Source organism: Candoia aspera, chromosome 1 (genome assembly GCF_035149785.1).
Source record: "Candoia aspera isolate rCanAsp1 chromosome 1, rCanAsp1.hap2, whole genome shotgun sequence".
NCBI lineage: Eukaryota > Metazoa > Chordata > Lepidosauria > Squamata > Boidae > Candoia > Candoia aspera.
The window spans coordinates 133,660,535-133,685,834 of NC_086153.1; the positions used below are offsets into that span (position 1 = coordinate 133,660,535).

General features: G+C 38.8%; 1 long non-coding RNA gene across 1 annotated transcript; it reads left to right on the top strand.

The window, feature by feature from the left end:
• Window positions 1-5,190: 5,190 nt before the first annotated feature.
• Window positions 5,191-23,160, top strand: LOC134488794 (uncharacterized). The gene is made up of 3 exons (XR_010067051.1): window positions 5,191-5,246; window positions 21,149-21,217; window positions 22,409-23,160. It is a non-coding gene; the product is annotated as an uncharacterized LOC134488794 (long non-coding RNA).
• Window positions 23,161-25,300: the final 2,140 nt, after the last annotated feature.

Consider the following 25,300-nt stretch of genomic DNA (forward strand, 5'->3'; position numbering starts at 1 on the left):
GCTGTCTGACATCCAACAACAAACCTGCTTAGCTTTTTGAGACCAGCCATGATTATGTGGGAGCTTGCTTCTTTTCTGACTTTTTTAAAATGCATGGGTACACACGAATCTTTGATATCTCCTAGCATTTCCTTGCTATTTTTATAATTCTGCTTTATAGCCAAAAGCACCTCAGATACCTTCTCTCAAATGTAACATCTCACTATCATTCTGCCTTTACACCAGAGTTTCATTTTCTTCTTCTCAATTTCTCAACAGATTTTCTTTTCTACAAGTACTGATGTCACTTTTATTTGGAGAAGTAATGGCTGGTGCTGCAATTGTGTTTACAGTGTGATGAACAACATTCCTTTTGTTTCTTCTTTGCTTTCTAAATATTGTACATTGTTCCTAGTATTTTCTGGTAAATCAGCCTTTCAGCTTTCTGAAAGCACACAAATGGGAGAAAGCTGCAGGTAGGCAAACTTGGACCAAAGAACAGCTGTTCTTTCTGCATTAATGCCTGCGACAGAATACCCTAACTATCAACTCAAGCAATCAACCAAACAGCAAACAACAGCCCAATCAAAGAACTCCCAGGGAGAGAACAACACCCCGACCAACACAAGCAGGGCAAGCCACGGTATATAAACTGAGAGCAAGGCCCACTTCCTCTTTGCACTGAAGATGTTGCCTAGTCTGGCAATGAAACGTCTGCAAGAAACCAACAAGGTTCAGAGAGCACCAAAGACTCCACAGTTCAACCTGAGCTACAAATATTTGCTTTGAAAGGCTGCTGTAGATAATAGACATTAAAAGGCCACCTATATTTATACTGGAAATGCATGTAACTTTTTCATCCCTTTTTCATTTTTCCAGGCCCACATACTTCTACCAATTTTTATTAGCCCATATAAATGTCTTGAAAGTATCTATAAACTGAATAGTTTTTTTCAGGTTACTATTGTTTTGAATTTTGTACATGTGTGTGTGTGTGTGTGTGTGTGCGCGCGTGTGCATGCAGACACACAAACCAGTTACTTTTAATCCTTGAGAGTTTTTAATAGAATATATTCTATAAATATCCCACTTCGTTAATTGATGCTGTCTTCTCTTCAGTGTAGGCACTTCTCACAGCAACTTTATTTCACTGAACAAAGCTTTTATTTTGGCCTGTTTAGGTAGTTCTCCTTATTTGCATTCCTACATCTTCTTTCCAAATGATTTTTTTAAAATTTAATGCCCGGAAATCTGGATGGCTGATCTATGGTTTCCCATCTGCAAGTTCATCCATTTGTTGCTTTTCCTCTTTCTGTATACATATGGCATTTCATACTCAGTCCTTTTATAATGTTGGTCTTGTAATCTATTTCTCAGTACAATTTCAGTTCTTATTACTACCATAGTGAATTCTCAGTCATATTTCCACTATACCCCATGATTAATCTCTAAAAGGGGTCTGTGGTTCACTCAATCACAACATTTTATAATGTTGAGAATATTTTTTTTCATATTAATTGTTACTATCGGCAGTCATCACATTTGCAAATGTCATTCATTACAGCTGCATTCCATCTGGCTGCTCTTTACATGCTCTTATATCTAACAATGACCTTTCCTAATGCTGCACTTTGTTGCCAATCATCCCTCATTTTATTAATGTGGTATCTACACTGTGTTATATTGGGGACCACAATAGTTGGTGCAATTTTTTTTAGGAGACAATCAAAACTTTGCAGAACTCTACAATGATCCGTTGAACTGGTAATCACTATACAAGTTTTCAAGTATGTCCTGATCTTCAGAGGCATCTGGGAAAAATATGATAGGTTGTCAAACAAAGAAAGAAAAAGCACCAGTGAGGCCTGTCATTTTTTCTTCCAAATAGGGTGTTCTTGGAAATCTAAAATGCTTGTTACTTGGAAAAGTTCTGCTAAGTCAAATACTCATTTTCATTAAGCTGCTAGAACTTCATATATCACTGAAATTAGAGCAATATCAAATGCATTTCCCCATATTGTGGTTGAAATTGTTACAAAAGTGGAGGAACAATATGAGGAGATGCACTGAATATTCCTCTAATTTCTAAAATTCATGTTGCTTTATACAGCTAAAAGTTTGATTCGTATCTTGAACATGCTAGGATTAGAAGTGGGTCTATGCACATAATCCCACTGCCTCCACAGGTGGAATGGTTTGAAACGGTCTTCAGCACGCCTACAACACATATTGGCTCAGTTACATGGATAATACCTGAAGATCTAACCTACCTGTTTGTTCTGAGCCCTAGCTCCTCTACTCATTCCAGGCCACTGATTTTTGATGGCTAGCTGACTGCTTACTGGAGAGGCATAATTCTGAAAAGAGAATGCCTATGGCCTTTGCTTGGTGCTACTTTACTTAGCTTGCTACTCCCTCAAACTGGTTTGAGAAGAGGCAGTGCCAGAATGAAAGCAGCTTGGCTAACGGGTGAGAGTCTCTGCTGTAACTGTTCCATTCTAGCATTGACCGCCTGGAACTAGAGACAATGCAGGTCAAGGCTGCAAAACTCCAACATGGTTTAGGCTTCTGGTATTACTCTTCTACTGTAGAAATGTAAAAGCACCATGATGCTAATGCACTGTGAAAACAGGATCTCAGCAGTGAAAGTCAGAGAGCAAATTCCTGTCCCAAATAGTGTTGTGATCTCTTCCAGATATGAAAACAGAAAAAAGTGTGTGATACTTCCATCTACTGTAGTTCTATTTCCCTGAACCAAGAACATCCCAGATGACTAACAAGGGTTGGGCAGGCCTTGAAGTGACGGTGACTTTTTTTTTCTCATTAGCATACTGGCCATCCAGAAAATTAGGTCAGCATGGTGGAAGACAGAGCAAACAGTGTCCGTTCAGTTTGTCAGCTGGCTTCCAAAGAAAGCAAAACTAGAATGTCTGGACCCAAAACTTTTAGGCTACATTGCAGGCCACCCTGAATCTATATGGGCAATGAGCCCACCTGCCCCCTTTGGGCCTATTATTAGGGCATGTGCAATTTTGTAAATTATATCAATAAAACATCACAACATTGTGGTGGTGTTTGTGGCATTGGGCCAGGGGATCCAGGGTTTGGGACTGCCATTATGAGACATAAACAAAGGGTGTGGAGGGGGAAGAGGGGATGAGGGGATGAGGTTGCAAAGCTCCAGACCACCTTGAGGCTAGTAGACTAGATTTTGCTATGGAAGTAGGTTATAAGACGTCACTGGCCCACAGTGACAGCTAGCCTCCTGCCACTCCTGGAGAATTCCCAGCAAGTGGACTGGGATAGGCTATTTGGACAGGATGGCCAAAACGGGGAGTATGAATCTGGAACCTATGTTGCCCCAAATCCCATGTAAACTTCAACTAAAGTTGTGGCTAGAATTTTCCCAACAATCTATTCATTTGTCAGACTTTTTTTCCATATATGTTCTTCCTGGCCCCATAGTTAATGCTACCTATATAAAGATCTTTCTTGCTTACAAATATTGACAAGGTTATAGACAAACAAGGACACAACACATTTTTTTGCACAGTAGTGACTTTCAATTACAGGACAAAATATTAGCATTGCAGCAACCACAATTTTAACATAATTAAGTCCCTGCATCAGTTTCCTTTTATAGAGAAGGTAAAATAATCCAAATTGACCATTATCATACTTAGGTTGGCTTTAATGAACATGCATCTTTTGTCTGTGTTCTATTCAGTGCTTAAAAGAAGTTCAAGATTCCCTCTTTCTTTCTTTCCAGGAAATGTTGCCCCTCAATATGTTTAGAAGGTAAGCATTTCTATAAATGACAAGGTCTACTGCATTTCCATAAACAACCCAAATCCTTCCAATGCACAATGCTACAAAATAAATACAATACAGACATCCAGCTTATAATATAGTAAGTTGTACACACAGAGCTAGAAAGGACATTTGGGACTCTTGGCACATGACAAAAAAATATAAGTGCCATATGTCAAACTCTCTCTTTTGTGGCACCACTCAGCAGGTTGAACCTTATTTTTTGTGATATCTGGTGCAAAGTAGCAGCTAAGAGACCAAACTATGAATCAATCTCTGCAGATTGCATCTTGCCCATGACATAATGCCTATAGATGGCTTTCAACAAGCACTGTCTCTCTCCAGAAACAGCATTACATCAGCAATACAAAGGAGGAGGAGGAGTGGGAGGGGCAGGGGGAGGGGAATAATGAACTAGCTTAAGGGTTGTTATAAAAATTAGAATCTACAAGGGGCATTTTGAATACAGTATGGCATACATAAATGCTAAGCCTTATTATTTATGTCTGAAAGGAAACAATAAATATGTCCCAGAAACAGACTATGATATATACAAATATGCTAGTCTGTACATAAAAGATGAAAAACATTTGCAGTCTTTGAGAATCCTTCTTTCCCTGGTTCACAACATGGTACTTCATAGACCAACTTTCCCCAGTCTGGGTTCCTTCTAATGCTTTTCATGCCAGCATTGCCCATGGTCAGAAATGATAGGTATTGCAGGTCAAAACAGGACCTAGGCTGGGCGAAGGCACTGGAAGCGTTATACAGAAAATTTAAATCCATTCCTCCCATTCTCCTTCCATGCAGGGAAAGTTAATATTTCAAAAATATATGCATACTGAATGAAAATAAACGATTCACTACTGGAAGATGAAATGGGATCAGGGCTATTAAACTGGTAACTGACACGGAAAAATGTTGACTCAAATGATCAATGGAACTAGTGGCAGCTTTTCAATTAGCATTAATGAGCATGTGAAAGCACATGCATAAGGTGACATACGCCGCAATTGAAATAGCCATTTGCACACAAATAAACATTTTCCATTGTTGGCAGTTTCATGGGAAAATAAATAAATAAATAAAGCTGCATGCTGTTATCAGTCCAGACTGGCCCTGCGATTGTCAAGGGCCCTTCTGGGGATACAGGCTCCACAAAAATGTGATGCTTTCACCTGTCTCCACCTGCAACAGAGAGAGGGAGGATGAAAGGAAATAATTTGTGAGACCACTTTGCCTTCTATCATTTCTTTAACTTATTATATAGCATATTTGTGCGCTGCTGTTGCCCCTTCGACATATAAAAAATGGTTTGCATCGGCTCTTCTGTTTCAGGCTACGGATTATTTATCTTTATATACTGTAGTAGCAACCTGCTTTGTACAAAGGCAGTGCATACAGCAGACAGGCTGCAGCATGGAATTCTGCTCTCCCAAGAATTCTGATGTTGGAAAGTTGTTGTTTTTTTTTGTAAGGAAAAAGTGAGGAGACCTAGAATTTTATTCGCATTTCACAATTTTTGTGCAAATGATAGCTCTTTCCCTCTGTACCATCCCTTGTTTGATTTGCTACATGTTTATCTTGTTCTTTCTTCGAAAGCTCAGTCCTGCCTAGATGGGTCAAGCCCATAGAAGATATGTAAAGTGAAAACTTTCTTCCCAGACACTGCTTGTCTTCAGAAGCACTACCCGTTTGTCATTCTTTCCTTCCTTCCATATTCATGAAATTAAGTGGATGAAAGCTGCTTGGGATAACCAAGTGATTTTAATCACTCCATTGACTTCTGGCCAAGGAAAGAAGCTTCAGTGAGGAATTAAGGTAGGAATTAACCTGATCCCTCTGCCAGCCCACCCAACCCATCTACTTTCTCCAATTATTTTTGAATATTCTTGAAGGACCAACACTAGCATTCAAGAAAAGTTGCAGTCAATTCTCTTCACAAGCAACCTATATATAATTATTCTGGATAAACACAAATACTTGTTAAAAACTTCTTTCAAGCCTTCTCAGGTAACAAAGGTTTCCTGGAAATAAACACTTACCAAGAATTAACAGTGCTAATCTTACACTAATGGTAAAAACATTAAAAGCTGGTCAATTCGCCACAGGCAAAAAAAATTTAATGCTGGCATAGATTCTACTGATGAAGAGAAATAATTTCAAACCAGATCAAAGATTGCAGATATGATGTATAAAAGGAGGGAAAGCTTGACTTAAAAAAATAGTAAGTAGCATACGTGAATCACAGAGGCAGGCAGGTAGTGAATGGGGGCAGACTGGCACAGCCTGATGCAATCATTATGTCGACATCTTCTAATGCTTTCTATCTGAATCCTGGCAAGCATAATCTCCAGCCATATGTCCTCCTTTTACTAGCCCACCTTGAAGATTGGCCTTCTTAATAAGTAGATGGTTGTCCCACATGAAGTACTGTATATCCACAAAACAGTAACTGCTCCAAGAAATGGCATTTCACACAGTAATCAGACAAAGCTCAATGTGATTTCCTTTTCTCACATTAGACATAAAACAGGAGTTGGTAGTTTGGCTATGCAATACTGCAGTTTCAATGAACTGATGAGCAGCTTATGTCAACATAAAGATCGCAGTAATGGCACCTTTCTGAATCTGTCAGTGCAAGACACATCATGGTGTGGGACCACATAATTGTACACTAAGACTAGCACAAGCAAGGGAATTACAACAGTATCTCAGAAAGGGGGTATTGATGATCAATTCTTTGGATCTTGTCATAGTCACACATTTTCACTTGCACAATTTACTTGCATGTTAAGATATGTAATACTCTGTTTTTAAAATGAGCATTTACCTCTCAGCAAAAGACACCATTAGGAAGCCTCGTGTGGTGCAGAGTGGTAGGCGGCAGTATTGCAACCGAAACTCTCCCCATGACCCGAGTTCAATCCCAGCGGAAGCTGGATTCTCTCTCGGGTAGCCGGCTCAGGTCGACTCAGCCCTCCAACCTTCCAAGGTCGGTAAAATGAGTACCCAGCTTGCTGGGGAAGGTGACGGCTGGGGAAGGCAACAGCAAACCACCCCACTACAGTCTGCCAGAAAACATCACAAAAGCAGCATCCCCCCAAAGGGTCAGACATGACTCGGTGCTTGCACAGGGGACCTTTCACCTCAAAGGACACCATTACATTATTTTTTTCTATCTGTTTCCTACAATTCCTTTATGAAGCTCAAAAGAATGTCCTCAATTCAAGAGAATAAATTCAAGAGAATGTTCTCATTTTATGATAATAATCAATGAGACAAATTATTTTGAGATATAATTAGTTGAGTGTCAACTAATATTTTTGAGGCTAAAAGGGAATCTGAACCTTGAACTTTCCCATGTGAGCCAACCCTCTTATCTATAACCATCAGGTCAGGCAGAATATGCATGTGAGGTTTGTGAAATGTAGTAGCAAACAGAGTGCTTTGTGAGGAGATCCTACAGATAATGACTAATATTGGACTCAGTTGTGACTTCTGTAACCAATTTGTATCTCTCTCTGTTTGAGGATCTCATAAACTACATCCAACTATAATATTCTCAGTTTTTTCTTTGACCTATTCACTCATCTTTCATGTATTTGTTTTGTGATTTGATCCTCATTCATTCATTCATTCATTCATTCATTCTTTCATTCATTCATTCTCTCTAGTTATCTCTAATAACTTCAATCTATTGCTGCTGGTGACTCACTGTTGTATTCAATCTACATTCAGTCATTCTTTAACGATCTTACCTCTTATTTTACCATTAAACACCCAATTCTCACTGAATTTAACTTACTTTCATGTTTCTCCAGTCATACTCCACTCTCACTAATACATCAGAAAGTGGGCAGAAACATGCTCTTATAGATAGCCATTTTCAGTTCTTTCAACAGACATTCATTCCTCACCAGAGTGTCTCTTTTCTCCAGCATTTGTACTATAGGTTCTTTTTCATAAGGGATGATAGAAACCAGTCAGAAAGAAGACTTTATTGTCCAAAATTATACAAAGTATAGCAGATGTTTACATACTCAAGACTAGGGCTTCCTATTTCCTTTTTAATCTTATGCCTCTATATCACTAAGGTTTTGTTCCTTTCTATGTTATTTTAACTTAATTGCTCTTAAAAGACTTCAGTTTTTACCTTGAAACTTTCTCTGTACTTAATTATGGTTTTATCTACCCAAAACTAAGCTCTCCACTTCACGCCTTCTGTTCCCACTCCACCCTGATTTTTTTTTTGTTCATGTCAGAAGCACCTACCAAGGCGCTTCTGTATTGAAAGGATTTGCCAGTGACATCACCATTGCCTGGGGGACGCCGGAGGCGGCTCCTTTCATGTCCCTGTTATTTTCCCACCAAAGTGGTACCTATTTATCTACTTGCATTTGCATGCTTTCGAACTGCTAGGTTAGCAGGAGCAGGGACAAATTGACGGGAGCTCACTCCGTCACGCGGCTCGCACTCTCGGGTTTTGAACTGCCGAGCTGCCAACCTTAATGGTCCTCTGACTCAGCGTCTTAACCACTGAGCCACCGCGGCCCCTTTCCTCCCTGATGATTTCTGTTAACATGTTTTAAACTCTTCTATTAACATTACAAGTTAACTCTTAGATTACTGTTACTTTTACTATATCTCTTCTTTCTCTCTCATTTCTCCTCCCTTTTTTCCCAGCTTCATCCTTCAAGCATCTGGGTCCAAGTTTGGTTCTCACAAAGAACAGCAGTCGCCATTCTGGCCTCTCAGCCTTCACTCCAGTGGGAACTCTTCTCTACATGAATGCAGGAATCTCCCTTGCCAGCTGTCTTCTTCTTGTCCCAGCTCCTTGCAGATTCCACAGAGCTCATACTTCTCTGGCCCCAGCACTTGTCACTGCTCCTGGAAGACTTTACACAATGGAAGTTGAGAAAATGATAACCCCCCACTCCCTTGCAGCATTTCTCTCTTCCAGGTGAGATTTTTCTGGAACTTTTAAGGTATTTGATCTGCTGGATTGCTGACTGAAGCTTCCACACACCTACCATGCCTTCATATACTCACATCAATCTCCATTCCATAGCTCATACTTGGTCTTTTTCCTCAGACCTTCTGACCACTGACATGCTTTCTTTCTATGGTCTTCTTGGACTACTTTCTTTCATTTTTGTTTAGTCAACCCCAAATATTAATACTCTCACAACTAGCAGCTTCTTCTTCGCTTCCTCCTCTGCTAAGTCTTTTAAGTCCCTATTTAGGTCCAGCTCCCCCCTTGCAGAAAGGTGCTTGTCTTCATGCCATATGATGGGCACTCCTGGTGGGAGACACTAACAGGCGGCCAATGACCTTGGTGAGGGAAAGGCAAAAAACTGCACTCTCACAATTTGCATATCTGAAAACATTTCAGTTTTCAGAAATGAAAACATTTCAGTTTTCCTATCTTTACTAAACATTCTACCATGGTAAACAAATTCATCTTTTAGTCTAGTTTTTCACAATATATGTACAACTTGCAATACTTCGGTCCATTTTCTCCATCAAACACACATTATTTGGCCTTTGATACATTAATTTCCGTATCCATATACCTTGCTGCATCATATAATCTATATAATATTTGCTATAAATTATACAGGTTCCCAGCCAACAACATAACGTTGCCTACGTACAAAAGTACATTCACATTCATGTCTCCAATAAATTCATTTCTAATGTCACTCCAAGCATTTTTTGTACATTTATCCATTAATACATTAAGCAACCAAAGGGCCATAACTTATCTTTATTGTATTCTCTGCTTACTTTCGAAACATTCACTAATGTTTCAGTTTTTATTTTCTCATGTTATTTTCTTCCATTATATACTGCTCTTAGTACATTCTGTATCCAACATTCAACTCCATTTTCTTGCAATCCATTCCATAATTCAAGCCCATATCCTAGTTTAATACTTTCTCTAAATCAACACATATAATACATTTATTTTCTCATGCTCATGCATTTCTAAATGATATGCTAAAGAACCAACCTCTGGTCTGTGCAGCCACTGCCTGGCCTTAAAAAATCTCTGACTTCCCAATTTTGCTTGTTCACATAGTTGGTATGCTTTCCATCAGAATTCTGCCAGATGCTTTCTAGAAACACCTAACAATTCAATTCTCCAGCAGTTTTTGTATTCACATTTATTACTGTCCCCTTTGTATAAAAGAAAAGTATTGCAATATTCCAATCATCAGGCACAGATGCAGTCTTCACACATACATTACAGTAACACAGCTATTCCATCAGCACATAACAACATTCACGTTTTAACATTTCTCCAGTTATACTGTCTCCTCCTGCAGGCTTATACTTGTTCATAGGATTTGCTATTGCATTTTCATCCATTTCAATTTCACCTGAAATATGCATCATCATCACCATCACCATCACCATCATCATCTAGATTTGTTATAGCCACCTCACTCCAAAAAGACTCTGGGCAGCTTACACAATGCAATATACAATTTAAAACAATTAAAATTTTAACCACAGAAATAGCCCAGAAACAGCTATTTGCTAATTCATGCTCTTATTTCCCAAGCTGAAATCTTCTATACACCATAGCTGTTACCAGGTGGACCCAGGAATATTGACCCTTACCACCAGTTGTGGCTTTGACCAGCCAAGGCCTTCACATAATGCTTCTTTGGGGGTGGGGAGGGGAGGGGGAATAGTTACCAACCTTGGTCATACGCATTCCACATGCAACATTCTCTGCTAAGAGTAAAGGCAAAATTGCCAACCAAGTTTGGAACAGTCCAACCTGTATGCCACAAGCATTACCAATGCCCAGTTTTACCCTAACCCTCTCATGCAATTTAATGCAAGTTAGCATCTCTAATTGAAAGGCTACCTTGCAAGCTAACTGATTGTGGCCTGCATCCTTCCAGCAAGGATATGCATAAGTGCACTGACAGAAGGAAGCAAAATCTAATTTATAGATTATATAAACATTTTGTAATCCATTTTGAACTTCAGAATCTATTTATGTGATTTGTTTTTTAAGCCAGTATGCAGAAAAGAATGTAGAAATTGGAGTGAAGCAATCCTTCTTGCAGGTTCAGGGATCTCATTCTTACTGCTCACCAGTAAAAGGAGATTTTACCCATAGCTGAGTTTTCCTTTTAGTCCATGATAACTGAATAAGCATATTGATCACGTGAAGTTGCAGCACTTGGAGGTGAGCAATTTGACACATGGACAAATAAGAGGGAAAAAAGGCTTCTTGCCAGAGAAGACAGGTAATGAGATGTCCAGAGAAGGTCTGTGTGGAATTTGGGGTTGTGTGAGGGAGGTGTTTGACAATCGTGAATTAAAATGTAGTAATTGGAAAGTGGATTTATTATTTACCTGCTTTGTAAGAGCTGTAAGAGCTCTGGAATGCCTTATTTCTGATCTAGCAAAAGTTGTTGAATCCTGGTGAACAGGTGTTAATTCGAAATCAAGCAAGGAAAATTAATTCTGACAATCAGAAAAATGGTAACCAGTACAGACTAATATTGATCTAAGACTGGGCAAAGGTTCAAAATCCCCTCTAAGGCTCAGCTTATATATTTCAACATAATACTATGTTTGCAATGAGAATAACATCTCATGAAACACCATACACACAATACTTGACTCTTAGTGACTGCACCTGTAGAATTATCTTGGGAATATTATGGAAGTAATTTGATATTGTCTTCTGAAATGTTTTTTGAGCTCCCAGTCAACAGTCCTGGAATTTCCAGGCAGTTCCCCCATTCAAATAGTATCCAGGGCTGGTCCTTTGCAAACAGTGTAACTTTTTAATATGGTTTTTATATTGTTCTATATTGTTTTTATACCTATTTTTGATATTGTTTTGGGTTTTTATATTGTTTTTAATTGTTGTTAGCTGCCCAGAGTCATATATTTGAGATTGGCAGCTATATAAATTGAAAAAAAAATTAAACTTTCCACCCTGATTGTAATGGATACCAGTTAGGTGTAAGAAAGGTAGGAAAGGGGATAGTTTAGCACTCAAGAATTCTTCAAAAGAGTTAAAATAAAAATAAGTCTGAAATACCAAAAACATGGTCTTGAAATAGTATTTTTAAATAGGAAAGAAGCTTAAAAATAGTTCATAAAATGCTCTGGGCAAGAAAAGAAGCTATTATCTCTCATCAATTTGTGTGCAAAATACACAAATGCAGCTACATTCCACTCTGAGAAACATTAAATGGCCTAGCTATATGGAAAATGGCATTTTCCAAGGCAGTAAGGATTCTGGAAAAGGTCTGCTGTCAAGTGTGTAATACTAGTGCAACTGCTCTGCAAATACTTACTGTGGATCTCTTAAACTTGCTACTTTTCAATCTTCCTTACTTATGTACCTATCCCAGGATAGTTCCTCCTGGTTCTGGAATTTGGCCACACATTGAAATCAGATTACATTGTCATTTTAGATGTTATCTGATGTTATAAAGTAACTGCATTTCTACATTCTGTGTTCTATCATTTGCTGCATTTCATTTATCTCATACAGTCTCCATTTGGATATTTCCTTTATATTGTTTTAACTTGTCAGCATAAAGGCAAGTATTTCTGCTGATCACCACATTCTAGGAAATGAAAGGATGATCTGATCTACTCTAATCTGTTTGCAAACAAACTGTCTTTCCAAAGTTATGTACAGTGGTATGAGTCCTAGGAATTTTTGGAGTAAATGAGATAAGTAGATGAGGTGATACCATCAGGAATGTATCAAAACCCACTGACTGTTATTACCTGAAAGAAAGCACTTCTCAGATTTCCCTACTCCAAACTTTTGGCATTCTTACTGATAGGTGGGTGCTTTACTCTATGTTAATAGGATGCAGATCCAAATTCTATAAATGCTTTCACCCTCCCCATAACTTCATATTCCTTATCTTTTTTACTGTCATGTTTCAAAATAAAGCAGCTGAATGTGAACAGCTGCAATTAAGTAACTCATTAGTAGACATCTGGTATATGTTTGTTGGATTACTGTTTGAAATATTTTAAAAAGTGTTTAGATTCTAATTCAAACAATGGAGAGAGAGAAGAGCAAGTTATTGGTATGCATTTTTTCCACAATATAGTATAGATTGTAGGTATTTGCTTCTTCAAACCATACCTGTTGCATTTCATAGGTTTTCAGATTCAGTTTCATTTTCTCAATACATCTATCAGTTGAGGTTAACTTCAGGCAACTGAGGACGCTGTTCCATAAAATCTTATGCTACAATATGTTTGTTACTGGGGTTTTTTTGGAATATTAGGAAGCTTTTATACTTCCTAATATTTAATAATTAAAATTATATTAGCATTCGTTCAGTTAGCATTCCAAATAATTCTTTCCAATTTGGGTCTTTAATGCAATGCTTGAATGAAATTTATGACAGAATAAAATTATTTCCATCTGCATCCAATTGGCCTAAAAGCAAGCAATATTATTTACATCCCCAAAAGAGCAAGCATAACATGACAGAGGAAAGGACCAAGGACACCATTTAATTTGGATGAGAGTATTAGTGAATCGAATACAGAAAATCTCCAAGAAAAAGCATTTGGTCACAGGCCAAAGAAACAAAAAGAATTCTGGGAAGAAGGAGTGAACAGCTAATGTTATAGAAAGCATTCTACATTTCTTACCCTCACTCTGACCCTACGTAATGCACATTTGATTTCCGGTCAATGACTAGCTCTGTATTTCGTATGACAAATAATCACAATTATAAGAAAGAGGGAAAAGAAATAAAAGAGGGACAAGAAAGAGGCAGAATTGAAATGAAAGGACATTTCTGTAACACAAATCCAACATATAAAAATATAGTTGGTGAGCAAAGCTGTACCAAGACTACTCTGGAATAGAGCAGAACTTGGCAAGTCTTCTGAAAGTTGCTAGTGACTGGTCAACGAGTAGAAAATGAGTATTTTCCTCATTGCATTTACTGGGAGACCTGCATATAAAGGCATCCAGTAATGAAAAAATCACAACATGCAAATCATGAAATCATGACACAAACACTGGTCTTTCATACTTATATCTTGCTGTCAGACTCAAATACATAAGCCATATAGCGTGGGTCCTGATATCATCAAATGTGTTTTGACATGCGCTCCCCTCTTACTGTGCCCCAGATGTCTATACATGGAAGCTGGATACCAAAGAAAATTATTAGGTCCATGCTGTAAGCCAAATAATACGGGCAGTAACCACACACGCACGATTAACTCAATTTCTTCCAGTGGGCAAGGTAATAAGCAGTCTTGCATCAGGATACAGTATTTTTCTACCTTCCTTCCATTAGCATCTTTCTATCTAGAGACTCTGTATTAATGAAACTACCCAGAAGTAGGAGGAACCATAAAATGACTGGTGTTAAAGTCTTACATTCCTTATTTGATTCTTGAATAAGCAGACCTCCAGAAACTGAAGTAAAAGTTAAAGAAAACACTGCATAGATATCCCAAATATCATGAGTATCATTTTACATGTTTTCTTGCAGGAATACACATATTGATAAGGATGTTCAATACAATAATATTTTATGATTGTTGAGAGAATGTAGGGTAATCTCAGCTTATTCACTCATAAATATCTGTCATATTTATGACCTATTAAATAAACATGAGATTAGGAAAAGGAGAACACATGCTGAAGCTACTTTAGCACATTGAAATGGACAACTCAGCCTCCTTTTTGGTATGGTTCAGTTATATCTGTTAAGCAAATAGCTTACTGGCACAGGTATACCAATGTGAGTCAAGGACAAAGTCTACTCCTGTTGGTGAATGTCTCCCAGAACTTTCTAGAAAGTTAGCTATGTTTTGCACAATTGCCAGGCATTAATGGTTTGGGCTTTTCAATTATTAATAATCAGTTTATCCGCATTGTTATGATTTTTAATTTTTCATTCTTCCTTTTTTAATTTTTACTTTTCATATTGTGCTCTTTTCTGATATGTGCATTGTTTCTTGACAGCTGGTATCTGACTATAAATAACAGACTACCACATTTGAATGCTGCACCATGGTAAAATAACTTTGTAGTCTTTTTATGTGGTTTTGCCTATTTTAACTTGCAGTAAGACTATGTTTTAGTAAAAAGAGAACACATACCTTTTGCCTCAGAGAATGATTTAAAGCTAATACTCTGTGCCCAAGATCCCAAGAGGTTAGTCTCCAAGAAAATTTGACAATATACTTCAAAAATCTCTGTGTCCAGTGACTGTTAAGGTGATGGATTAACTTAAACAGAGACATAAAAAGGGGATTTTTGAATATAGAGCAGTCACTCACAATAATTCATCTGCAGGTGATACTGAAGATCTCTAAACTGTCATTATAAACCATAAAAACCAATGCTTCTAACTTCGCAAGGTAAGTGGCTCCATAATTTATCAACAAAACTAGATGATATCAGATGGCATAAGGTAATCTGGATAGGAGGAAGCAAGGTGTGAATACAAGTCTTCTGCCCCCTTATCCCCAAATCTGTAACGATACTGATCTTCTTGACCAAAGCAGCATCCCCTCTCTTTACCAACCTCAAGTCTCTTATGAATGTTATCTCCAGACACCCTCAATAAACCAGTAAAGAAAAAGCATAGCTACTTCTTCGCATGCCAAAAGGGGCTCTCCTCACTTTTACAGAGAAAGAACAAGTGACCCTACCATACTGTTTGTTGCCATTTCTGTTCAGGGCCTAATACACCCAATGAGGTATCTTTCTCATTGGCTGTATTACATTTTGGCATAGCTGTCTCTGATGTATGGAAGCACAGCATAGGAGCAGGGAGGGAAACAGAATGAGCTTTTTTTAAAAATGCTTCCTAGTTACTCAGTATTAGAAACAGGAGGCATTATATTGTAGAGGAACAAGAGAATGGCCTTGAAGGACAGGAGTCAGATAAGAGGGGCCTGAGCTCAGACCAAGAAAGTAACTTGAGAAAATGTCTCAGACAGAAGCCCCCATAGTTCATGACGGAGGGAGGAAGGGGAAGTATGTTCAGACTTGCAAGATTCTGTTAGTTTGTTAGTTAGTTAGTTAGTTAGTTAGTTAGTTAGTTATTGCTGTTACAATAAAAGTAGTACTGACTTACATGACATTGGTTTCTTAGTCTGGTCTACCTTGAAGGGCTGACATATATTGTCTTATCTCTTATCCAAAGGAATATATGATAGCTGTTTTCGAATATAGTGCAGGAATACCAAGAGAGGGGAATAAACCTGCCCCCTTCCTACCTTAATCATCCCTGAGTTAGGGATGGAATGAAATCCTCTTTACTCATCAGTTGTGGCCCAGATTGAAAAGTCTTAGAGAATTTAACAGGAGCCATTGATAATTGATCTGGTCTCTCTCAATCTAACCTAGGCTTGTCTCTCTCTCAGTCTCTCTCTTTAAGTAGAAAGGAAAGTCATGCTGAAAGATGTTGAAAAGTGGTTCTTACAGGTAAATATAAAATACATATAATGTATTCACAAATCTGAAATACTTCCTTAAGTTAGTGATTATTATCTCAACTATTGAACTGAGAGATTTCTACTTGTTCCAGGCATGCAGAAGAAATTTCTGAAGGATAGTCCAATGGGTGCCCTACCATGCAATCACATAACCAGTTCACAAGATGAATATAAGCCATCAGCATGATGTGGCTGGAAAAAAAAAAAGCCTGTCTAGTTTTAGGCTGTATTAACAGGGGTGGTCTTCAGCAAAGGATCGTTACCTTCTCATGGTGCTGGAGCTTGAGCACCTCAATGATGCCATGAGCTAAACCGTGAAGGGCCACCCAAGACGGGAAGGTCATGACAGAGAGGTCAGACTAAATGCGATCCCTGGGGAAGGGAATGGCAACCCACCCCAGTATTCTTGCCGTGAAAACTAAATGGATCAGTACAACCAGAGATATGTCGATATACCATCGGACGATGAGACCCCCAGGTCAGAAGATGGTCAAAATGCTACTGGGGAGGAACAGAGGATGAGTTCAACTAGCCCCAGACGTGATGACGCAGCTAGCTCAAAGCCGAAAGGACGGCTAGCAGCCGACGGTGCTGGTGGTGAACGGCGAATCTGATGTTCTAAGGATCAACACACCATTGGAATCTGGAATGTAAGATCTATGAGCCAAGGCAAATTGGATGTGGTTATTGGTGAGATGTCAAGATTAAAGATAGACATTTTGGGCGTCAGCGAACTGAAATGGACTGGAATGGGCCACTTCACATCAAATGACCACCAGATCTACTACTGTGGACAAGAGGACCACAGAAGAAATGGAGTAGCCTTCATAATTAATAGTCAAGTGGCTAAAGCAGTGCTTGGATACAATCCCAAAAACGATAGAATGATCTCAATTCGAATTCAGGGCAATCCATCTAACATCACAGTGATCCAAATATACGCCCCAACCACAGATGCTGAGAAGCTGAAGTAGAGCAGTTCTATGAGGATCTGCAGCACCTACTGGACAACACACCTAAAAGAGATGTTATTTTCATCACGGGAAACTGGAATGCTAAGGTGGGCAGTCAAATGACACCTGGAATTACAGGTAAGCATGGCCTGGGAGAACAAAATGAAGCAGGACATAGGCTGATAGAATTTTGCCAAGACAACTCACTCTACATAACAAACACTCTCTTCCAACAACCGAAGAGACGGCTTTATACATGGACTTCCCCAGATGGACAACACCGAAATCAGATTGACTACATCCTTTGCAGCCAAAGGTGGCGGACATCTATACAGTCTGTAAAAACAAGACCTGGAGCTGACTGTAGTTCCGATCATGAACTTCTTGCACAATTTAGGATCAGACTAAACAGATTAGGGAAGACCCACAGATCAGCTAGATATGAGCTCACTAATATTCCTAAGGAATATGCAGTGGAGGTGAAGAATAGATTTAAGGGACTGGACTTAAATCGATTTAAGGGACTGGACTTCTGGACAGAAGTTTGCAACATTGTTCAGGAGGCGGCAACAAAATACATCCCAAAGAAAGAGAAAACCAAGAAGGCAAAATGGCTGTCTGCTGAGACACTAGAAGTAGCCCAAGAAAGAAGGAAAGCAAAAGGCAACAGTGATAGGGAGAGATAAGCCCAATTAAATGCAAAATTCCAGAGGTTAGACAGAAGAGATAAGAAATTACTTTTAAACAAGCAATGCGTGGAAGTGGAAGAAGACAATAGAATAGGAAGGACAAGAGACCTCTTCCCGAAAATTAGAAACATTGGAGGTAAATTCCAGGCAAAAATGGGTATGATCAAAAACAAAGATGGCAAGGACCTAACAGAAGAAGAAGAGATCAAGAAAAGGTGGCAAGAATATACAGAAGACCTGTATAGGAAGGATAACAATATCGGGGATAGCTTTGACAGTGTGGTCAGTGAGCTAGAGCCAGACATCCTGAAGAGTGAGGTTGAATGGACCTTAAGAAGCATTGCTAATAACAAGGCAGCAGGAGACGACGGCATCCCAGCTGAACTGTTCAAAATCTTGCAAGATGATGCTGTCAAGGTAATGCATGCTATATGCCAGCAAATTTGGAAAACACAAGAATGGCCATCAGACTGGGAAAAATCAACTTATATCCCCATACCAAAAAAGGGAAATACTAAAGAATGCTCAAACTATCGAACAGTGGCACTCATTTCACATGCCAGTAAGGTAATGCTCAAGATCCTGCAAGGTAGACTTCAGCAATTCATGGAGCGAGAATTGCCAGATGTACAAGCTGGGTTTAGAAAAGGCAGAGGAACTTGGGACCAAATTGCCAATATCCGCTGGATAATGGAAAAAGCCAGGGAGTTTCAGAAAAGCATCTATTTCTGTTTTATTTATTCTAAAGCCTTTGACTGTGTGGACCATAACAAATTGTGGCAAGTTCTTAGCGGTATGGAGATACCAAGTCATCTTGTATGCGTCCTGAGGAATCTGTATAATGACCAAGTAGCAACAGTAAGAACAGACCACGGAACAACAGACTGGTTTAAGATTGGGAAAGGAGTACGGCAGGGCTGTATACTCTCACCCTACCTATTCAACTTGTACGCAGAACACATCATGCAACATGCTGGGCTTGAGGAATCCAAGGCTGGAGTTAAAATCGCTGGAAGAAACATTAACAATCTCAGATATGCAGATGATACCACTTGGATGGCTGAAAGCGAAGAGGAACTGAGGAGCCTTATGATGAAGGTGAAAGAAGAAAGTGCAAAAGCTGGCTTGCAGCTAAACCTCAAAAAAACCAAGATTATGGCAACCAGCTTGATTGATAACTGGCAAATAGAGGGAGAAAATGTAGAAGCAGTGAAAGACTTTGTATTTCTAGGTGTGAAGATTACTGCAGATGCTGACTGCAGTCAGGAAATCAGAAGACGCTTAATCCTTGGGAGAAGAGCAATGACAAATCTCGATAAAATAGTTAAGAGCAGAGACATCACACTGACAACAAAGCTCCGCATAGTTAAAGCAATGGTGTTCCCCATAGTAACATATGGCTGCAAGAGCTGGACCATAAGGAAGGCTGAGAGAAGGAAGATCAATGCTTTTGAACTGTGGTGTTGGAGGAAAATTCTGAGAGTGCCTTGGACTGCAAGAAGATCAAACCAGTCCATCCTCCAGGAAATAAAGCCAGACTACTCACTTGAGGGAATGATATTCAAGGCAAAACTGAAATACTTTGGCCACATAATGAGAAGACAGGACACCCTGGAGAAGATGCTGATGCTAGGGAGAGTGGAGGGCAAAAGAAAGAGGCGCCGACCAAGGATGATATTCTAGAGGTGATGGACTCGTCCCTGGGGGAGCTGGGGGTGTTGACGACTGACAGGAAGCTCTGGCGTGGGCTGGTCCATGAAGTCACGAAGAGTCGGAAGCGACTAAACGAATAAACAACAACAGCAAAGGTGGTATCCACATGACAGGAAGTAATAGTTCCACTCTACTTTGGACTGATGAGACTGCTTCTCTAGATGGCTAGGCTGCCCAATTCCAACTATCACAATTTAAAAATGATTCAGACAAACTGGAATAGATGCAAAGAAAAGCAATGTGGATGTTCAATAGGCTGAACATCTGATGGAACTAGGCATATTTAGCCTTGAGAAAAGATGACCAAAGAGGGATGTGATAGCACTCTTTAAGTTGCTGAAGGAATGTCTCATGGAAGAAAGCCATGATCTCCTGTATACTCTATCATCCCCCAAAGCAAGTCATGGAATATTGTCTTAACTTCCAAGAAGGCAAATTCCAGTTGAATGTTAGAAAAAGGCCTCAAAGCAATAAGCCAAATTTGGTAATGGGAATGATCACCCAGGGAGGTGAAGGCTCCTATCACTGGGTATCATCAAGTAGAGGCTATATAGAGGGTTTTTTGTTGTTTTTTTAAGAGATGGTTTAATTTAGATGCCTGCAGTGAGTGAGACGATGGATTTGACTGATGGCCTAAATGGCCCTTTCAATTCCAGGATTCTATGGCTCCATGTCCACAGTGTTTGAATGAACTACCATACTAGCTAAAATGATTATTTGTATTTTAATAAAATGTAAGTCTGCTGCATTGAATGCACAATTAATGTCATCCAATGACTTCTTTGCGGTGTTTTAAGCGTCTGTCCATTCTTCAGTAGTGAACAGCTGGATTCCTCTTAGGAGGCACTCTCTCCAAGATCAAAGCTGATTACCTTTTTCTCATGCTATCAGATTGTTATTGTTGCTGCTGCTGCCAGCCATGTCTAGGGAGAGAGGGGGAAATAATTCCACTGTCTGAATTAGACCTTTGTTAGAGAAAATTCCCAATTTCCCTTCACAAAATGTTCATTTTATTTATTTAATCGCTCTATACTTTGCTTATTACCTAAGAAAGATAACCTCAGCCAACACAGGATTGCAACACATGCATGGAACCCTAGTTCCTTATATGGGAGTTACAGATTATGGCTGAACATTGCAACTCTGATCATAACTCTTGAGACAATCATTCCTTGCCAAGAACACATTCTACTTCAGTCTGAACTTTAAAACTGTGCTTTGTGAGCTTCAGCATTTTTTTTCAAAAACCTTGCTTTCTCATGACATATTTTGGGGGTACCTATTCTCTGTTCTTAGTTAAAATTCATGTTAATCGTTTTAGCAAGCACCAAGTGAATACTGCCATGCTCTTGGTTCTGTCCATTTGCTATCCAAAGCTGACATACGATAAAACAAGATGAAGAGGTCAAAAGAAAAGTCATAGCTATGGGGTATATATAGTAAGAAAGAAATGAGATGTCTTCTTCAGCACATTTTTAGGGTCTCCTCTACCACCACAATTTTGCTTGCCTTTGCCCTTCAGAGGTTATACACAGTACTGCATTTGAAGTATCCAATTGTTGCAGAATACTACCAAGGAAGCAGAAGAAAAAAGTAAGATAAAATTCTATAAATATTTTTTTCCAAAGACAGACCTGCAACAGACTTACTTATTCATGTAATGGACTTTTATCCTAGAAGCAAAAGTTCTGTATTGATTTATTAACTTCGTCTGATCTATCCTATATCACAGAGTTTAGAGTGGGGTAAATCTAGAAATAATTAAACAAAAGCCTCTATTTAATGGGAAAACAACTAGACAAACATGACATCATAATTTAAAATAATTCTTTGACACAATGTCCTAGTCGTAGACATTTCCCTTGTTCCTTCACAGTCCCAAAGACAGGCTACAGAAAGCTTCAGCACTGCTGAAGAATGTTTGATGGCTGGCACTCCTGAAACATTGGCAGCGCTTTCAAAATTGCATCTTGCCATTCACGGGGTATACTTCAGTACACAAAATCCATTCTTGATGTATGTGTGATTTCAATATCTTCTGCATCAATGAAAAATAATGAGGATTTTGAATTGCCTCTTACTATTGATACAGCAGACATATATCTGGGAAAATTTCATTCTAAGTTTTGATTCCCCTTCTCCTTCAGTAGTCAAACTAGTGAAGACATTGCTTCAGAATACATAAAAAATCAATTTTGCGGGCTTCTGTTTCTCAAACTGCAGTCTTTTTCCTCTTGTTTTATTGCAAAATGATGATGAAATGGAGAAAAAATTGTGATTGAGAATGGTGACTTACAGCTGAAAGGCTGGGGTAATTCAATATTTTGCTGGATTATTGAAGCTCCCGGGTTTATCTCGTGAAAGTCTTTAGACCCTAGCAAATAGATCAAATGTGAGGTGAACATCACTGTCAAAGCAAAATCCTGGAATCACTAAATATAATTAATGAAAGCAAGATATAATTAGAAAGCAAGATATGAGATGGATGCTCTTTTCCATGATGGACTCATCAAACAACTTATTTTCAGGGATTTAGATAGTTTCTGTTAAATTTATCTAGCCAAGGCAGAAATAGCTGATTCCTTCTTCCTTATTTAAAAAAATAAATGTTTTTTTGTTCTTGATATTTGATTGTAGTGGCTACATAGAAGTTTTGTACAAATGGAAAGGATTGCAAGATTAAATGGCAAAAAAAGAGACAGTAATAGCTATAAGGAGCTGCCAAAAGGCAGAAAAAAATGGAAAAAGACAGGCAAATACCTAACATTCACATCTTTATCTTAGATGTCATTTCTGCCATCAGTGAATGATCAGTGAGAAACATGATCATTCTGATGTCACAGAATCTCCTGAAAGAAGCATCTGCTTTGAATGAAGATACTCAAATTACTAACAAGAACTTTACCAGTAAAATCTTGTTTTTAAAGTGGCCAAACATAATCAGATGTGATTTTTTTTTCATATGCAGGAAAATTAGTCATCTTGTAGGGCACAAATAGAGTGCCAAATTTTGAGGGGGAAAAATCCAATAAAACCAGTTGGGGCAGGGGTGGGGGAATTGATTGCATGGTTCACTGAGGGGCCCAGTTGCTGGCAGCTCAGATAGACCCAGCACTACCTAACGTGGCCCTTAAAAACCCCATGGAAATTATTTTTTCTTAAATTTTATTAGGTTGTATGCAGTTTCATAAAAGTAACAGAGCACAAAAGAAGACAAAAAGATTTCTAAACAAATTTCAGAAATGAAGGTATATTGAACTAAAACAGAGTATCAATGCAGATGCTAAAATATTAAGAGAAGAACCCCACAAAATGTCACAATTTGCAAACTGGTTCCTCAGAGTAATTTAGTTTTAAAACAAAAAGGTAGGGGGGAAAAGACAGAAAAAAAATCACTCTCAAAAAAATAAAGTTGACATTCAGACTATTAGTCCATCTTCCCCAATAGTTTCTACTTTAATTTTCAGTTGCAGCAGGACTTCAGCTTTGATATTTGACATCCTTCAACAGAAAACAGGTTTTGAAAATGGAACTAATGAATGTATGCTTTCCCACGGTGCCATGTCCCCTCCCTTTCTAAAAGATTGTTGCATTTAATATTTTTATTGACAATTTAGTCCACCAGAGGATATTATTAATGGGAGACAGAAAGATAGATAGATAGATAGATAGATGATAGATACATGCATGCATGCATGCATGCATACATACATACATACATACATACATACATACATACAGCAAAGAAACGAAGGTGTAGGAAAAAAAACCCTCAAAGGCAATTCTTTGGCACAGCTGTCTCAATTCCTCTCGGAGCAGCATGGTTCCTTTGAGAACCACTGATTTTGCCTGAACTCCCCTGCAGCTGTACAGCAGCTTCCACAAAGGCCACCCAGCAAGACCTAATGATGTTTCATGCAGTATTAGCACCTGATCTGGGTTTATGCTACTAAATGCATAGACTCAGCAAAGGGGTGATACCAAAGGATAATCCCTTCCCTGATCAGTCATCACATAGTATCCCAAAAATGAAGACTTCCAGAGGTGCAGAGACACTCAAACACCCATGTGCAATTATCCTAAAAGCATCCTTTTCTCTTTCTCATTGACACCAAAGATCTTCTGAGTATGATCTCTGCACTGCCACAATGGAAGAGTATCATCAAGCCTTTGATTTTTCTACACAGAAACATCCATCATGCTGACTATACATATGACAGAATACTCTTTCTGGAATTAAGACTATTCTAACGTGGAGCAGGTAGAGAGATGAAAAAGAAAAAGAACATACTGAGGAGCCTGCTTTTTGAACAGAATGAAAGTACTGCAAGAAGTCTTTGGTTTCCAAAAAGTATCCAAGAACTGTTAATTTACTATGATCATTAGTGGGATTCTCTATTATTTCGAGCCATCCAAAGTTTACAATTCAGTGTATCTTTAGGAGGACAGAAGAAAACCTCTATCACCACAAACTTAGTAAATTAGATACTAACATATAGCCTCTTGTGTATTTATTTTATTTTAGTAATTTATAATGGTAAACACTACAATGATGCTGGGTGGCATCCCATAAAAACAATAATACAACAAACAAACCCATAAAACCCACCCAGATGCCAGAAGAAAATCTACCATTAAAAGACAATGGCCTGTTCCCAACTGAGTTACTATAATTTCTACTGAAACTTAAGAGGATGACCAACTTTTAATAAAAAAAAAAGTAGGGGGGACGTTTGTGGGTGGGATCAAGAGCAGAAAGACTTCAGTAGAAACAGTGTTTAGCAGAAATACTGCTTCTTCCTGTGGTTGGGAGAATGATAGCCCCCACTTCTGGTACAGCATTGGATAAAGAGGCAGCTTAGGGAAATAGGGTAGGATAAAATGTGTTCAGCTGTCCTTTGTCCAATTGGCTTGGCCGAGCCAATGGCAGCAACTTTATAGGCATTGCAAACATTCAAGCAGGAACACTCATCTAAACAATTACCTCTGCTTATCTGCTCACCAGCAGGGCTTATCTGAATTTTGCAAACTACCACTACTTCCCTTCTCCAGACTCCCATCTCCCAACCCTTACATCTGGGGGAAAAATAACCCAGACACTGTTCCCCTGATACCGTTATTTTTGACCAGAGATTCTACTACTGGTCCCAAGCTCTGGTGGGAAGGTCTGCTTCATTGGAGCCCTGGGAATTTCTACTACTGCTTCCACCATCCCCCCATGTCCCAAAAGAAAGTTTCTAGGCCATGGGGAATTCTGGGAGTTGAAGTCCACACATCTTCAAGCTTCCAAGATTGAGAAACCCTGTTCTCGGCTATGGAGAAGAAGATGACAACATCACTGGTAGTGGCCAGGTAGAGTGTATCATCTGGTGTAAAGCTCTTGAGTTCTGAAGACTGACTGGAATATCTGACCGCTTTCAGGGGAGGCAAGGGAAATGGAGTGACAGGTTTTGCTCACGCTAACAAAATATGCGTAACACATCTAGATCAAGCATGTACATTGATGCATACACATATTTTGCATGGCTTGTACACTGGATCAACCAGATGATGATACCGGCTTTTATATTCTTGAAATGTGTTTAGTTAGGATTTGATTTTGTTTTGTTTTGTTTTAACAAGCAAAAAAGCTACCAGAAGTCCAGCTGCATTTTAATTAGTCAGTCTTATGCTTGA